At 38.0% G+C, this 13853-nt stretch overlaps 1 long non-coding RNA gene across 1 annotated transcript in view; it reads right to left on the bottom strand.

Moving 5' to 3' along the window:
• LOC120749089 (uncharacterized) overlaps positions 1 to 12922 on the bottom strand; it is a 106611-nt gene extending 93689 nt beyond the window's left edge. Inside the window, exons 1-2 of the long non-coding RNA XR_005699525.1 lie at positions 12799 to 12922; positions 9159 to 9275 (exon numbers count right to left, since the gene is read on the bottom strand). This is a non-coding gene — a long non-coding RNA (uncharacterized LOC120749089). The remainder of the gene's footprint in view (positions 1 to 9158; positions 9276 to 12798) is intronic.
• Positions 12923 to 13853: the final 931 nt, after the last annotated feature.

Here is a 13853-nt window from a genome sequence, read left to right as displayed (position 1 = left end):
ATGTGATTTATGAGTCTTACCATTGAAGACAAATTTTCAAAGTGCACTACACGAACAGATCTCTCACGTAAATGGGATTATTCATTCTGTTCAAGTTAATAAATAATAAAATCTTGCAGCAAATCAAGCCAGCAGAAAGTGATCGGCACATACACGTATATCTGTATCTGCAATCTTACAATATACATGAAAAATAACTGCCCTAGGCTACTTTTCTATCATAGAGAAATATGAGAGATTTTATTACTGGTAATGATCAATGCCAAAGTTTTTGAAAGAAAGATTTCAGAAAGATCATAAAGAGCATGGCATGCTTTGGCTTCTAACTATCTAACATAGCATTTCTCTTTTCAGCAAAATCAGCAAAATAAAACTTCAGTTCTTCTCAATAAGGTTTTGCTCTTATGGTTAAAGCATTTCTGTATTATTTGCCTGAAATTAGCAACAACAACAACAATCTATCACATATTATTTTCCCCTACTTTTAACACAGACTGAGAAAATTGAAAATATTCATTTTCGCAGTGATAGGTTTAAACAGATAAGAAATAATCCACATTTTCTACTACATATTAGAATAATGGAAACAACATTCTTCCCCATGTATTTTTAATGATATGACCCGACAACTATGAAGCATAGTCACAAAGCACTGAAACATCATTTAGCAAGATGAGAAAGCTGTGACTTATTTTATCTGATCCCAAAATGAGCTGTCAAAGTTAAATTGTTATGTAATTAATTGTGCATTTGCTAGCAATTTTTAAACTGTGAATGAAAAACTGTTCTGAAATTGCAAATCACTGAACACTTTCATCTAATACATGAGATAATTCTTTGAAGACCACCTTCCCCGAACGAAGCGTTAATGAGAAATTCCTCACTTTAATAAAATGCCACCCAATAAGTATAACCAAACAATTTTGTTTTTTAAAAAATAACATTTCTAAGACAGCCCTCACTGGATGGATTCCAGAACTGGTGTTGAGGTACAGAAAGATTCAAGACCCCCAGATAATTCACCTCCAGAGTGAGCACTGAAATGTCCTACTTACTTCTAGGCACAAATTGCAATTGACTGAGTCACAGGCAAGACACCGAATAGGACACTCTGCCTTTATATTCCTACAGACCTAAATAGTCTTTAGTTGCTCTCAAGTTCCTTCAAAGCAGAGCTAGAAGGGCTACTGATGACCTTTAATCTTTCCTTCACTCTTCATGCTTCCACCTCTCCCTCTCTCCCTGCCCCTTCTCTATCCTCACAGGATTCAGTTGTTGCTGACCATCACTTGCTCTGATACATTTCTAGAGTTTTCCCCAGATTTTTTTTTTTCTTTTGGAAGCTGATAATTTGGGTCCCAATTACCAAGAGTAAAGTCAGCTTGAGAGGACTTTTACTGGCTTTCTTCCAGTGAGGATTTGCCGTTCCAAAATCTTTGCCAGGATTTGTTTCTCCTGGAGAAGCGAGGATCTACACACAGATCAGCAAGTGGCAGCAGGAAGGAAAAAAAAAAAAAAATAGTATCCATTCCCGAACATCACACAGCCAGCACAGGAACTGAAAGATGAGAAAATGATGGATTCAAAGGAAAGTAGTTGTTAATGCTGGAACCCAGGCTTGACATCCTTGCTCTAACAAAGCTTTCACAGCACTTTCTCAAGGAGGGATCTGTTTTTAGAAAGGCTGAAATGACTTTGCTGTTGGGTTTGAGTCTTTTTGAATTTTGTTGTTGAAAGAGATGAACCCCAAACAGAAACTGAACAGAAAAAGAAATCTTAATTAAAAGCAAGTACATTTCAGCTCAAGATATCAAAAAAAGCCTGTTTGAACCTATGAGCTTCCTGCAATATACTTTTAGAGGTTAATTTCCAGTCACCAAGCTTTTATAGTTCATGGTTATGGTAACTTTTACAAATAAGTGCATAAAAAATGAACAAAGACAACTGAATCCTGAAATACTTTCATTTAAAATGCAACATAAATAAAACTTCAAGCTCTATCTCAATACGTATACATTAGGACACTTAGTACTTGTACACGTTCCAAGATAAAGTGTTTTATATTACATGCATTGTATCATTCTCCTTACTGCCAATTTTTATTATTTTTTATGAAGCTTGCTACCACAATGACTGCCAAGAACATTTTTGAAGCCTCATACATTCTGTTAAAACATCAAGAACACCATATTTTCCGGAATGAAAGACTTTAAATTATATAAAGTGAAACTTTTTAAATTGTATCAAGTGGTGGCTTTATTCATATCCTGTCATCTAACAAGTAAATTTGCTTTTTGGAAAGGAAAATAAAAATTTGGTTTCAGTTTAGTGCCAGGAAAATTATTAATTCCTACACAATGGGAAGCGAGTCCAAAACCACCTGGAACAAAATTTGCTATAGCAGCACCACCAATTATCTGCATCTTCCAAGTTTGTTTCTAGGTGATGACAACTGAGGTTCTCATTTACACACACACTCATTAGAAAGTTCTCACTATTCAATACTAAAGCTTCCTGGAAAGCCCTTCTTGAGGATTTAACCTGTTGTAAATTGCAAACACTGAGCCCTCTACATAAAACAAACCAATCACATAAAACACACACCTGATCTCGGAAACATTCTCCCTATACAGCTGTTTATGGCCCAATAAATAGCATGATGTTAAAAAAAAAAAATCCACATCTTGAATTGTATGAGGCCATTAATTTCAGCATTTAGCACTGAAATTGTTTCAGTGTCTCCCAATTTTTCATGTAATAAAAATAAAATGTTAATTTTGCAACACAAGTTCTACTAGGAAGGTAAAACTACCATCAGCACCTTCTCTCATCCTTTTTCACTCAACTTTTGGGTGTTTAAGTTATGAGAACTGAAGGCCAGCAGAGTTATCTGTGCTCTTTCTGTATGGAACAGAAGACCTTTTATTATTCAGGTGTTATAGTCATCTCCTACACCAGGTCTAATTCCCTATGCATTGCTCCCCAATATGGAACAATTTGTTTCCTGCTCCCCATAGAATCATTTCATCGAAAGCAGGTTTTTCACCTCTCAAAGATGCCGGCTAACAATCCTGGGTGGAAATAGCAACAGAAGACACAGTCCACAGGAAAGAGATCTTGTTCAGGTCACAAGAGCCATGCAAATAACCTTAGGCAAATTCATGCAGATTACTCAGGAGGAAACCCTGAGTTTATACTTAGATAGTTCACATTTTTCATGGGTATTCTCAAGCCCTTTTATCAACTTTATCCCAAAATTTTCATGGGTTTTTGTCACTTCAGTAATAAGAACACTTTTTTCCCCTGGCTACTTAGCACTATTACCACTAATTTTCTACTTCCTCATTAGTAATAGCTATTCTACTCAAGTTATACCTTCCTGTACTTTATGCTGAAATTAGTCTTTCCTTTTGTTGCATGACTTCTGAGAATTACATTATAGTGGAATCTATAATGATGATGCCTTATATTTAATTGTTTACTGTTTGAGTTACCTTGGATCTCTCTGAAAGAGGCAAGACATGAAGTATTTCCTGATTATTGGCCACAAAGAGCAATGTCTGCATGCTTAATAACTCATACTTTTTGTGAAAGTCCATGAAGATTAATTCTACAGAAAAACGCAATATTTGTATGTTGCCTGCAAGAAGGACTTATGACAAATGGAAATATAATTGATTGAAAGCAAAGAATGCTTTGTGATCAAATTTAAATTCCACAGCTCATGCAGAAGTTCAGCTGCATTACAAGGTGGTATGAGCAGTTGCCTTTTTCCAGATTTCACTTTTCAATTAGCCAGTACCTGAGGCAAGAATACCTGAAAGACAGACTCTCCTAGTTTCTTTTCCATCAAGAGTTCCTGCAAAGGGTGTTGCCTTGACAAATTAGGACCTCTTTTTAAAAAATGTAATATATTATCCGTTAACAGGGTGGGGGGTTTTTGGGTTTTTTGTGATTTTTTTTTTTTTTAAGCTACTTGCCAATTTTAAAGTGGCTACTATTAGCCGTTCCATTAAAAACAAAACAAATCCTCCCTCAAAATACAGTGTTGCTATCCATTAGCAAAGCTGCATAATGTACAAGAGAGAAAGGTTAAGTACTAAATCATGTTCAATCACTATAAAAAAAAACTACTGGTACTTTTGTAGGGTAAAGGTACATACTGTGCTTTCAACTGTATTTTGAGGACATTATTATGAGACAGGCAGCCGTCACTTTGCATTAAGGCTGATGCCTCTTTCACTAAAGCTGAAGCTCTCCAACACAGGCTGCTGAAGTGAAAACAAGACTTTCGGTTCAGCCTTTTTCTTCAAGCACAGCTATACATACAAACCACTCTTCCACCTAGAGCATCCAATTTGCATAGGCAGAAGTGAAGACATGGATTCTAGGTGTACTGTTCACAGACATTTCCAGCACAGTACATCTTGGCCTCAAGAACAAAGGTTTGGGGTTTGCTTTTTTCCAAAAACTCACTCAAGTACCTCCAAGTTCCTTCACACACCTACAGTGAGGATACAAACACAAGTCTAGCCCCATAATTACTTAGCTTCTTTATCATTTAAATGAAGAGATTTCAAATATCCACTAGAATTCCACAGTAAGGAAGCACCAAGACAGAAGGAATAACTGCAATTTAACACAACATGCCTGGAGAGCTTTGGTTGTGCTATCCTAAATTAGTCTCACTATATCACCTGAATTTTTAACAGGTAGTAGTGCAAAAGCAAAAGATTACTTAAGCTTGTCACCTGGGTTTAATCTAGATTTGGATCCAAACACAGGTGTGTCAGACTCAGTGCTTTTTAAGCGTTAATACATTACCTGCACCTTTGCACATTCATTTATTTAAAGGTGAATTCAAAAGACTGATGTAAAGAGGACTGATTTTCTGATAGCAGAAGTTACCATTAAACCAAAAACCTGCAAGTCAACTCACATCAGACACTCAGAACAAATCTCAGCTTTCCTCCTCTGAGCATGAAAACCCATCCTTCCCTGCTGGGCTGTGCCACAGGCTCTGGATGGGCTGGGTGACCTGGGATCTGGATGTGCACAAGGCTGGTGCGGGCAGCACCCCTGAGGCAGCAGTGCCACCTGGATCCCATTCCATGTCCCAGTGGGGTTGCTCCTGTGCCCACAGGGAGACACAAGCCAGGTTGCACGCGTGCACTTGCCAGGTTTGGCAGCGCCAAATGCAAATTATGGCACCACAGCACCCATGTACCATTGCAGGATTAGCTGAGGCGTGAAATTTGGAACCAGTTCCAAGACTCTTGATTTCTACACACAGTTTTTCTTTCTCTGGTTTTACATTTTTTAAAGCCAAAATCACTGCCAGTCATTTAGTACCACAAAACCGTATATGTGCACACATACACACTCTATAGATACAAAATACTTTTCCTTACCTTGTCAGAGAGACAGCTGGGCTAGAGAAAGATACTGACAACACAGCTGCTTTAGCCCACAGCAAAGTGCAGTGGTTGGAAATAGACACCACAGCTTAGTCTTCACAGTCAAAACACGTTACCAAGGATGGGTTTGGCAAGAAATCTCAGGTATCCTCAGTCTGCCTTCCTTCCCACTATTGACAAGGCACAGTAATCTCAGAACCGAGTGAAGACATTGTTATTCATTGGTTTTAGAGTATGTTTTGAGGAACATTTGGGCTCTGTCAGCATCACAGACAAAAGAAGGTGAGATTGAGTCAGTTTGAATGCTTGTCCTCAGCTGTAAGCACCCACCTTGTGACTGAAGTCCAGTATATTGATATATACTCCTGTACATTCCAAGCTAGCTATAATGCTGCCTCCTTTATCAGTGATTTAAGTTACAAAACACAAAAAGAAACCAAAAATATCACATGCTTACACACAACACTGTTTAAAATCAAAAGTTAACCTGCTTTTCCCCCATTAGGTATGTGCTGGGGGGAAAAAGCTCCTGGAGGCAGGGGGTCAGAGCTTGGCCAGCCAGGAACACCCACTGCTTTCTAGCACATCATCTGAGCACTGAAGCCTCTCGGCGGTAGCACATTGCCCAGCTTTTATGCTTGATCATTAAATAAAGCAACCTGTCAATACTGTACCCTGACAGCTCTTTGGAAAAAAAAAAAAAAGAAAAAGGTTTGAAAGGCACCTCTTGGGCAGGGAGCATGCACCCAAGATCACCAGCACTACTCTTGTGTACTTCAGAGAGCAGACACCGTTTTATCTAGCATCTCTAGAGCTTCAAAGAGAGCACCTGCTTCCTCTGTACCACAGTGAAATGCCAGATATTAAGCCACATTCACTTTTTTTACAAGTCTGAACATTATTAGATTCCAGGACTCCTTGTTCATCCTTCTGTCTTAAATATCAATGCTAACATTATTTGTGGATATCACTGGACAGTAATTGCCTGCTCATTGTTCAAGTAACTTCAGACTTCCAGATATATAATTTCTAAATTCATCAAGAAAAACAAGTCTGTTTCAAAATACTCTTCAAATTACTCAGGGCTCAGTGTTAGAGATAAGTATTTTTCTGAATTTACTTCAGTGTACAAAATATAGGCCAAAATATATTTACTCCTCTGAAGACAGAGGAGTAAACCTGCAGGATTCAGGTAAGTGAGAAAAGGAGGATTGATGTAAAACACTAAAAACTACACATTTTCCTATTGTGCAAGAGCACAAAATAAATTAAAACAGTTTCTTCCTTACTCAAGTCTCCACTAAACACTGGGTAGACTGAAGTATTTAGTCCTAAGCTACACATAAATAGAGGAAGATGCAGCCCCATGGACTTAAAAAAAACAGAGAATTCTTGGGTTGGGCTAATGTGTAAAAAGAGAAGGATAGAAAGAGCTGTTGAAAAACAAAGGGTTTTCAATTTAAGTTTACTATTCCAATTGGAAATGGAAGTGTAACAAATGTTGATTTCTTTGTAACTTCCATAGCAACCCACTCACACTGAAGTTATGTGACTCAGAAGCTGTTTTCTTTAAATGCAGCCATATGGCTTTTAAACGCTTTTGGTTCTATGCCCAGACACAGAATCATTATTTCTTCATTGTATTGTCCTGATAGACTCCAAATAACCAAACTTTATAAATAATATTAATTTCACTCAAATTAATCAGAAGTTACATTTCTCAGTTTCCTGCAACGCAAGCCCAAAAGGCTTTACTTTTTACTTTAGAAAAATAAAGTGTTAACAGAAACCCACAGCAAAATTACAGATATATCCAGAAACCTAAAGGTTTTGCATTTTTAAAATACCCTGTGTATGTAATTATACAAAAAACCCACACTTGTTCCTTGTTAAAAATTTACTCCTTCATTGCCATTAGAAATTCACATTTCTCAAGTGAACGTTCAAGCAATGCACAGCAGCTGAAGTAAGTAGATGCTCAAAAGTCTACACTGCACTTCCATCAGGGTAAAAAGTCTGCCACAACTGAAACACAGCCAGCTGTATTATGCTAGACCTGCTTAGAGGTATTTAATGTTCAAAAGCTGTGTAACAACCTAGCAAAGTTATTTTAAATTAAAGCAAAATAACATGATTGTGGTCCATATCCTTTTTCCATTAAGGGTTACTGCTAACTTTAGGATGACATTTCGCCTTCTAGAGTGTTTTGTCATACTAGTTTCATTTTTCTACAATCTGGTAGTTACAATTTGGAAATTATTAGGAAACAGAAACACACAGAACTACATACATGGCTAAAAGTCAGCTCACAAATCAAGATTATCTTGTCATCAGCCAGAAACTCAGAGGGTTTAGAACCATGTAAAGAATATTTCACAGGTGCCCCGCCATGACCCACTTTGAAAACAAACCCTTTCAGGATTCTGTATATCTGTGTTTCTTTCCAACACCATTCACCAGTATTTCATAAAACAGAAAAATTTACCATACCCATCACACTTTAACACAATACCACAAAATAGTCAGTTCTTCAAATATATCTGGTTTTCCAATTCAAAGACTACAATGTCAAAACAGACTTTAGAAAAGCAACGCCCCCTTTTTGTACAAACGCAATTTACATCGCAGAAAAGCTGGTCACTACCTGCAAAACACTCACAACGCTTTCCTGCTGAAGTCCTACATAGGCTGCCAGGTTGGCTTTTAGGATCTGTGGAGGCAACACACAAGTCCCACAGAAGTTCCGAGCAGAACTGCAGTGCACAGTTTACATCCAATTCCCAGCCCTAGAACTGCACCAAGCAAGAGTTGAGCACCACTGTCCTTCCAACAACCTAGAACTCCTCCTGTGGCCCAAACTGCCTGGGAGAAAGGACCTAGGACAGACTGCACACACTAACCAGCGTCATGCTTGTAGCCAGTCACTGGAGCAATAAAGAACAGAGGCTCTAGCAAAAAACATACAGCATTTTCCACACTTGAGGAGTAAATCAAGGATGTGGAAATCTCAGCCCACGCGTTACATGTATTTCCTGAAGGCCTGATAAAGGAATTCCTCAAAAAGGAATGCCTATCCACTTCCCTTTAATTTCAGTGCCTCAAAATGACATTTTTCCCCTTTCCCGGTTTTACACAACACACAAACATCTTTTATTCTAAATATATATTAAAAAGTGCAATAGCCTGGTTTTACCTCTCCTGTTAGCAGCCCTCAGATGAGAAACATGCAGTAATGGTTCATTTTTCAAAACTTAAAATCCAAGAAGGCTTTTTCTTTTGCCTGTCTGCATCCCTACAGCTGTTATTATGCACCACCATCAGCGAGCGAGACAGGAACGCAACAGGGAAGTTATTTATAACATGGCCACAAAAGCCTTTGTGAATATTGCAGCTATCACAGCCAAACAACATGAAGTATCCATGTCTTTAATCTCTCAAACAGCTACTTCTCCACACCAAGAGAGCCAGCCAGAGATGCAAAGGGAAGATTTATTTCAAGGCACAATTCAATCACTAAGCACATGAAAACAAATTCAAGCACCTGGCTAATCCCTGTAGGTACCAAGACATCATTTTCCAAACAGAATTTGACTTCTCAACTGAAGTCCTTCAGGTTTTTATATCCCTGTTTCTTTCAGCTGTTCACAGAAGTCCAGCCCTTGATCACACAGCCTTCTTTCTCTAGCCACTGCTATGCAATACCATTCCAATAGTAAATTGCAGTAAATGATCTTCACTTACCTTGTCCTTGCCCACTGATCTGGTGACCTCCCAGCATCAGAATTATTACCAATATCCAGTGCATCCGCCCAGCTACTCTGCCACTTCCTTGTCTTCCAGCCATTGCATTATTGGATGCTGTGCAAAGAAATATTATTGAATGTTTTAGTTATAACTCTTGGGAAATATACCTTAGGGTGAGGGAAAGCAAAAACTTCCCATAAATTTCCTCAGTACACATCTATAACTCTACTTTAATAAATACTCACTGGTAAAAATGCTTTTTCATTCAGAACCTCCCTGACTGTTTGCTCAATGCTGTCACCTTACAGGCTACCACAAAATGAAAATAAGCTGGTTTGAAAACGCTTGAATTTTCCTTTCACACAGAAGGCCTGAGCTTCACCAAAACACTCCCAGATCCAGCCAGATTTAGAAGTCCTGAACAAGCAGCACTTCACTGAGTCTCTTAATTGTATTGCACAGAAAATTTCCTGAGCCAAAACTCCCTAATGTCCTTAAAACTTCATTTATTTTTTTTTTTTTTTTTCAATCTGGGGTTTTACAACACTGAAGTGTGCTAGCAGTTGCTTTTCATTGTGGGGTTTTAGGGACCAACTGTGTCTTCCAATCACCACGTTTTTCACATTATAGAATGATTTGGGTTGGAAGCATCTTCAAAGCTTATCTCTTTCCAGCCCCCTGCCATTGGCAGGGACACTTCCACTAGACCACGGTGCTCAGAGCCCAATCCAACCTTACCTTGAACATTTCCAGGGATGGAGCAGCCACAGCTTCTCTGGGCACCATCACTGGCATTAGCAACATTTACCTGTTTATTATTCCTCACCACACCTCCTGTTATTGCATTCTGACTCAGATCTGCTCCATCAGAAGAGCTGTTTAACCAAATAGTGATTTGTCAGAACTGTACAAATTACACGGGACTGGCTGGAAAATACAGCATTTCATTTCTAGTCTACAGCATAGGCAACTATCACAAAAATTGGTGTATGAAGATTTGGGAAATTTATCTAACATGTGGGAAATCTTGCAGCAATAAGTAGTTTTTAAGAAGATGGCATTGTAAAGACTTCTTGTGTCTTGGGGTTTTTTTCCATTATAAAGAGCTATAAAATCTTTGTGAACAGAACAATACAAAAAGCAACTTGGAAAAAAAACAGGGATAACACTACACCAAGAGAAGGGTATGTTTACATATTGTCTGATTAAGCCTACTTTTATTGTTGATATTACAGTAATTTTTATTTTTAAAGAAGCTACTTTCCAAACTCATGGATGCAGCACCCATCCATAACAAAAGGTTCAACTGAAATTATAATCCATAATTCTCAATTCTATAATCTCCAGTGAAAAATACTTCTGCTTTATGCAATTTAAAACCCCAGTAACATTTACAGTGTGAAAACCTAAGGAAGATTACAAAAGAAGACATGTAGGATACTATACTTCTGTTTCTCCCTTTTTCACCTACCCCCACCTGTGGAGGGAAGGGAGGCAGTGGAAGCTCCTACAAGAAGGGGCTTTGGTTGAATGGTTAAAGGGAAGGGGTAATTTTTCCTGTTTGCTGTGACCCTCAAACTTTCACTTTTGTATTTAATCATTGCTTTAACCATCTCCCCAGTTCAGAAAGTATCTGCCCATGCAATTCCCCTAGCTGTTCAGAATGAAAATTTTGGTTTGCCTCAAAACTGGTTTTTGAAGGCAACAGTTTTGCATAGGGGAACTTCTCCATTGTTACAAACACTTTGATTTTCTTGTGAAGATCTTGTTTTAGGCCCCCTAGAGCTGCTGTTATTTCAGCAAAGCAGTGCCCTCCCCAGCCAGCACACACAATTCCTGTCTATCCTCTCTCAGGCATATGGAGGGAAGAGAGAAAAGGATGCTAAAACCTTTGCATGCAAGCAACTGAAAATGGGAATTCCAAAGCAAAAACATAGAACAATAAATACAAATAAATGTCTTAAAATTATATGCACATTACCTCTGCAAGGCCAAAGAAAGTTTTGCAAAATCAGTATCTTGAAAAAGAGATGTTCAATTTCATGAATATTCTTTCCTCAAACTAACAGACACATTCTTGATGCTCAGCCCAAGCAAAGAGATGGTATTCAATTATTTACCTATGTTACAATTAATTAAAATGTCCAAGATAATTTTTGTTTTGACTGCATCTACAGAAAGCTAGAGTTCCACAAGAAGCTGGAATTTACATCTACAGCCCTTCTAGCTGTAGTAAAAACATTACAACTAAGAAAGCATTAAGATGCTTTCTAGTACCTAAACGCTTTTTCCAAGTGCACGTAGGGATAGAACAAGGGGGAATGGTTTCAGACTGTTAGAAAAAAAGTTGAGAATAGATATTGGGAAGAAATTCTTCACTTTGAGGCTTGTGAGGCCCTGGCACAAGTTTCCCAGAGGAGATGTGCCTGTCCCATCCTTGGAAGTGTCCGAGGCCAGGTTGTATGGAGCTCTGAGCAACCTGGTCTTGTGGAAGGTGTCCCTGCCCATGGCAGGAGACTGGAACAAGATGATCTTTAAGATCTCTTCCAACGCAAACAGTTCCATGATTATATCACAACCTCACTGGGAAATGTTTAACTTTTAAAACAGATTTTTGGCTTGATAGTTCATAACTAGTAAGCAGAGGAAAACAACCACCTTACTAGGGGGAAGCCTAGAGACCATATGCATAGTATTTCAATTAAGAGCAAAAGAAGCAAAAATGTTAAGGTTTTATTTTGGCTCCAAGAGCCATTTTCTTCACAACACAGGAACCATCCCTGAAAGAAATAGCAAGACAGAAGAGTCTACAGGGTCTGGGTGAAAGCTGTGCACCTCGCAACAGCACAAAACTCCAAAGAGAGAGAGGAAATTTAAGCTTTAAAGATATTATTCCTGTCTTCTATGAGATAATTTGTAAAGGGAAAGAAGCAAAGAACAGTAACTGACTCAGATGTAGCTTAAATTTCAAACTATAGCTTTCATTTTCCAAGGAAAATTCAACAGGAGGCTTTCATTATAGAAGCAGAAAACTGCTTCAGATTCAAAACCATTAATCCCCTCTGACTCCTGAGCCTCACTTTTCATACAGGTGTAGGCAAACAAGTTTATCTCAAACAAACACATTTTTTTTTTAATTAAAGAACATTTCTTTGAACAGAGAAGTACATTACAGTAAAAAAGCTTAACTAGCAAGTCTTTAATTAACCTTTACAGCATTTGGGCTTACACTTGTGCTGCTTCAGCCCCTGAAATACAGGAATAAAATGACCAAGGACAGAATCAAGCAATGAGTATGCCAAAAATCAATAGGAACAGCAGGTGCAACTGGTCTAAAGAAGCAGAGGGCAGAAAAAGGTCTCCTTTTTTCACCTTTCCTTTAGTTATCTTGTAAAGAGGTGAACAGAAATTACAATTATACAAAAATAAATTTTAAAAGCAAGTTTTTGTTGTTGCAAGGCCTGTTGAAGGAAAGCCATGAGATACACAAATAACATCCTCCAAAGAGACAAAAAAAAGAGAAAAATTAATTACTCTAACTCTAGAGAGAAGAATCTATTTTTATATTACCCTCCAAACCTTCTATGAGAGAAAAAAAAAAAAAATACACTGGACTAAGAGGGAAGTAAACACTTACCCATAGATCTTCCTTCTAAAGCAACAACCCTCCCTACACTGGCAGAAAAAAGACCAACCCCACCTCCCACACCCTTTTTCACCCATCCAACCAGGAGCCAGCTGAATTCAATAACATCTCAACCTTAATGCAGCTGTGCTCAAACATATCCTGCACCGAAATGCACATGGGGAAAAAAAAAATAAAACAGCTACCACCACTCTCTATTTTACTTTTTTTTTTTTTTTTCCCTCCTCTAAACCTGCGTGTATTATTCTACCTGATAAATAGCCCTGAGATTCCCCAGCTTCACAGCCAAGAGAAATGGCAAGAGGACTTTCTTCACATTTATTGACAATTAACTGTAACTAATTTAGAGTGAATCAGGTGCAGTCAGTTGGCAGGAAATCAGGGAATAGGGATAAATCTGTCACATAAAGGACTCTAACAAAGCCTGAAGTTTGTTTTAGATGAGACTTCTGCTGAAGTAGTGTTGGCATGAAAAGCTGGGAGGCTTTCAGCTGCATTTCCAGAGATTTGTTGCTATCTAAATGGCACGATCCATTAAAATCCATAGGCTTTGCAGAATTTGGTTTGTGGGTGGCAACAACTTTACATATATTTTGCTTTCTTTCTGTTACTGCCTGGATTATTTTATCAGCTTTTCTCTTGTTTGAATCACTGATTATATCAACTATGTAGACTCAAGTATTCTTTTTAGTATAATTAATTCCTAAGTTTCTCTAAAAAGCTATATTTAAAAAAGAAAAAAAAACCTATTTATTTTATGCAAGTCCACACTTCATGAATCTCTAAGAAAAAAAAAAAAACAAAAAACCTACTTCTTGGAAAATAATGGTAATGTCACTTTCCCATAAAAGTGAAAGTTACCACTGTGGATTAAATAGAATTTAGCCACTTAACCATATTTAAAGAGCAGCTTTCCTCCTCTCCACACAGTACCTATGAAAAATCTGGTAGAGACATTAGGAAGGGATACATGGCTTCTCTGGCCATTGAAAATTCAGCCAGCCTCACATATCAGCTGGATCTCTCTGAAATGGCAACATGATACA

The sequence above is a fragment of the Hirundo rustica genome, chromosome 2, assembly GCF_015227805.2.
Source record: "Hirundo rustica isolate bHirRus1 chromosome 2, bHirRus1.pri.v3, whole genome shotgun sequence".
In the NCBI taxonomy this organism is placed as follows: Eukaryota; Metazoa; Chordata; class Aves; order Passeriformes; family Hirundinidae; genus Hirundo; species Hirundo rustica.
The sequence above is the reverse complement of the archived record's forward strand: the minus strand, read 5'-3'. Positions and strand labels throughout refer to the sequence as shown.